The following is a 4,395-nucleotide window of genomic DNA, read 5'->3' on the forward strand; positions in this document are numbered from 1 at the left end:
GGCCCCTGGAGCTCCGCGTCCCCACCAGACCTCCGCGGGCCCCTGGTGTGCCGGGGGGAGATGCGCGCCGTCGCATCCCCTGGCCTAGTTGCTCCGGGCAGCTGTTCTAGAACCTGCTTTGGTGCTGTCTGGGTTTTCTGGAGTGCGGGGGAGAGCATCCTTTCCACTTCTGCCTCTTTTGGAAGATCTTGAGAGAGAACGCTAGCTGCTTTGCTGGTTTTGCTTGGTTTCTAGTTTTCCTTATTGCTTAAATCTCAACTTTGCTTCACTAATGTTGCTTCTGTTTACTTCTGAGTGGGTTTATGACCTCAGTACTAAACCGGCTTATAATGTCACGATAGCGTTAGTTGCAGGGAGCCCTGGATCCGGACTGTTTGAATTCCAGAAAGTTGTCCAGATGGGAATGCGGAGCGGGTGCGGGGGCAATGAGTCCCAGTGAGGGCTCTGGCACGAGTCAGCCCCTGGTTCGGGTCACTCACTGCTCCACCTTGTATGGCGACAGTCGGAGCTAGTTGAATAAACTCTTTCTGAGGATTTTGTAATACGTATTGTGAAGCGGCCATAGAAAAAGGTTTAATGTTGTTAGCTTTGTGTGTTTCTTTTATTTGGCCAAAAGTTTTGTGGAGTTTGGTTATGCGGTGTCCTTATTGGTTTGCTGTCATGTCAGGATATTGTGCAAAAGACTGATGCTTTTATTAGGGAGTCAGGGTCGAGGGTGTCTAGTTAGTGCTGTGTCTATTTTAGGTGTTCCTCAGTGATGCCTAAAGACCTGTTTTTTGTTTGGAGACAGGGTCTCACTCTGTCTCCCAGGCTGGAGTGCAGTGGCGCGATCTCGGCTCACTGCAGCCTTGATTTCCTGGGCTCAGGTGATCCTCCCACCTCCGCCTCCCCAGTAGCTGGGACAACAGGTGTGTGCCACCATGCCTGGCTAATTTTTGTATTTTTTGTAGAGATGGGGGTCTTGCAGTGTTGCCCAGGCCGGTCTTTAACTCCTGGGCTCAAGCATTATACAAGCCTTGGCCTCCCAAAAGTGTTGGGATTACTGGCGTGAGCCACCGTGCCCGGCCAAGACCTGTATCTTTTAAAATGTGTGTTAATACAGTTTACATTTTAGGTGTTTTACACATTTGCGGTGTTCCCACTAAGCACATTATGTAAACAACACTATATACATATATTTCACACTGTATAAATATATTTCCATATTTATTCTTTTGGTCATAAATTGAAATGGAAAAAATTAGGCTTTTTAAATTTATTGTGAACTGATCTAATGTTTGAATGCTCTCTTTTCTTTTTCTTTTTTTTTTTTTTTTGAGACGGAGTCTCGCTCTGTTGCCCAGACTGGAGTGCAATGGCGCCATCTCGGCTCACGGCACCCTCTGCCTCCCGGGTTCAAGCGATTCTCCTGCTTCAGCCTCCCGAGCAGCTGGGACTACGGGTGCTCGCCACCATGCCCGGCTACTCTTTTGTATTTTTAGTGGAGACGGGGTTTCACCGTGTCAGCCAGGATGGTCTCGATCTCCTGACCCCATGATTGCCCGCCTCAGCCTCCCAAAGGGCTGGGATTACAGTGTGAGCCACCGCGCCCGGCTTAAGTGCTCTCTCTTTTCTTTTGCTATTGCGGCAAAAACAGCCCCTCTCTAGAGATCTCCATGTACTTTATTTATAATCACTGGTTTGGGGCCCTTCCCCTGTTTCCCCAGTCACTGTCATGAGGTGGGTAAAAAGTTTACTCCAAGTTTATTACTAGAAAAATGGAGGCATATGCTATTCAGGAATTATAAGAAAGGAAAGAAAATGGAGACATAAAGATTGTGATTTGCCTGAGGTCGTATATGAACAACTACCCAGTTGGGAAAGAAACCGTGCCTGTGGACTTCACTGCATATATGTTTATTAACATTTGGTGGTAGACTTTACGGATATTTTCTCTCTCAGAATCTAGCCATGCATGTGAATGTGCCTCAGGGGTCCTGGAATGACAGGTTCATGTGCTGTTTGCTTACTCGCACCATTGGTGGTTGCCAGTGTTTTACTGGCTCTGACAGGTACTTCATATACAGTTTGTGTTATCACCCCTCGTTGAACAGATCAAAGGACTCCTAATGGAGAAGCTGGGTTCTTACAAGGTCACCCAGCTTGTCAAGGGTGGATCATCCTTCAAACCAGGTCTGCCACACCTCTGCCACCTGAGCTCCTTCCATTAGAACTTGCTACCTTAATGAGTTGGCTAAAGAAACAAGGTTCAGGTGTCGTCTTTTGCCACCCAAAGTAATAATTCTGGGTGATATTGAACGCTTGTGCTGTTTAGGCACTGTCCCAGGTACTGTAATACTAGCTTATCTCATTTAGTTTTCATAATAACCAGATGAGATAACTCTGTTACCACCCCCTTTAGGAAGAGTTTTAGGCAAGTGATTTGACTGGCCCTGGGTAACCTAGTGAATTTGAGACAGAGTGTGTTTGCAAACTGAGATTTGGCTGACAGAAGAGTCCATGCTTTTATGCTGTTCTTGTACCTGCTGGCTTCCACAGTCTGTTTTTTAGGTTTTTTTTTGGGGGGGATGGAGTTTCGCTCTTCTTGCCTAGGCTGGAGTGCAGTGGTGTGAGCTCAGCTCACTGCAACCTCCATCTCCCAGGTTCAAGCGATTCTCCTGCCTCAGCCTCCTGAGTAGCTGGGATTACAGGCGTGCGCTACCATGCCCGGCTGATTTTGTATTTTTAGTAGAGGTGGGGTTTCACCATGTTGGTCAGGCTGGTCTTAAACTCCCGACCTCAGGTGATCCGGCTGCCTCGGCCTCCCATAGTGCTGGGATTACGGGCGTGAGCCACTGCGCCCGGCCCACAGTCTTTTCTGTTGCTCATTGGCAGGTAAAGGTGGTGGAAGAAGGTGGTAGGGGTGATGGGAGGAAGCCGGTGTCACTGACTCGAGTGTCGGGATGGTGGAACTCAGCAAGGTGACAGCAATTTGACCACTGCCATTTGACAGTTTCTGGTTAAGCAGTCAAGGGCACTAATTTAGAATGGTTGCAGGGATGCTAAGTCATAAGGAAGCTTTGCAGTGGGGTCCAAAGTTGGTGTATAAGCATAAAGATGCATGTGGATCTCAGGAAAAAAATAAAACTAATTTTCCTGTTTATTTCAGCCTCATTTAATTTTTTTTTTTTTTTTTGTGTGGAATTTCACTCACTCTGTTGCCCAGGCTGGAGTGCAGTGATGCTGTCTTGGTCTTGGTCTCCTGCCTCAGCCTCCCAAGTAGCTGGGATTACAGGTGTGTGCCACCACATCTGGCTAATTTTCGTATTTTTAGTAGAGATGGGGTTTCACCATATTAGTTAGGCTGGTCTCAAACTCCTGGCCTCAAGTGATTCACCCGCCTTAACCTTCCAAAGTGCTGGGATTACAGGCATGAGCCACCGTCATTACAGGCATGAGCCACCATAATAATTTTAGTATATACTTTATAATGTACACTGTATTATCACTGTAGTACATATATATAATTTGTATGTAAGTGTGCATGTATTGGGAGCATATACTTGAATTTTTGTTGTTTGGGCATTCATGATCAAAACATTTGGTAACCTCTGGTTTATTTGATATTTAGCATTTTCAGAAAGCATAAAATATACAAGGTGTTGGCCAGGTGCAGTGGCTCATGCCTGTAATCTCAGCACTTTGGGAGGCCGAGGTGGGCGGATCACCTGAGGTCAGGATTCGAGACCAGCCTGACCAACATGTGTGAAACCCCGTCTCTACTATAAATACAAAAGTTAGCCAGGTGTGGTGGTGTGCGCCTGTAGTCCCAGCTACTCGGGAGACTGAGGCAGGAGAACTGCTTGAACCTGGGAAGCGGAGGTTGCAGTGAGCCGAGATCCCGCCACTGCACTCCAGTCTGGGCAACAAGAGCAAGACTCCATCTTAAAAAGAAAAAAAAAATTGCAGTCACTAATATGAAAGAGGTCTTTGTGTCTCACACATAGCACCTGTCTTAAATTTGAAGCTATGGTGACCGGTAATGGTCCCTTAGAAAAATCTAGATGTTAAAAAAATTTTGTTGAACCTCTTCTATTTTAAACATCTTAATGTTGGTTGGAGGCCAGAGGGACTCAAATAATCAGTTCACACAAATATGACAATTATAGTGGTTGTATTTGTGCCATTCCCCAACTTCAGAGTATTTTCAAATCATCTAAATATTGAAATTTCAAATACGTTGATTTTTTATAATTTTACAGGTGAGATTTGGTTTTCTTCATTTCATTCCTCTGCATTCCTGATTTTTAAAATATCTTATTTCCCAGTTTATTTTACAGTTGAATAGATTAGTTTTTGTTTAGTTTTTGTTTGTTTTGAGACAGGGTCTTGCTCTGTCACCCAAGGCTGGAGTGC

The sequence above is a fragment of the Colobus angolensis genome, unplaced genomic scaffold, assembly GCF_000951035.1.
Source record: "Colobus angolensis palliatus isolate OR3802 unplaced genomic scaffold, Cang.pa_1.0 Scaffold18, whole genome shotgun sequence".
Classification (NCBI taxonomy): domain Eukaryota; kingdom Metazoa; phylum Chordata; class Mammalia; order Primates; family Cercopithecidae; genus Colobus; species Colobus angolensis.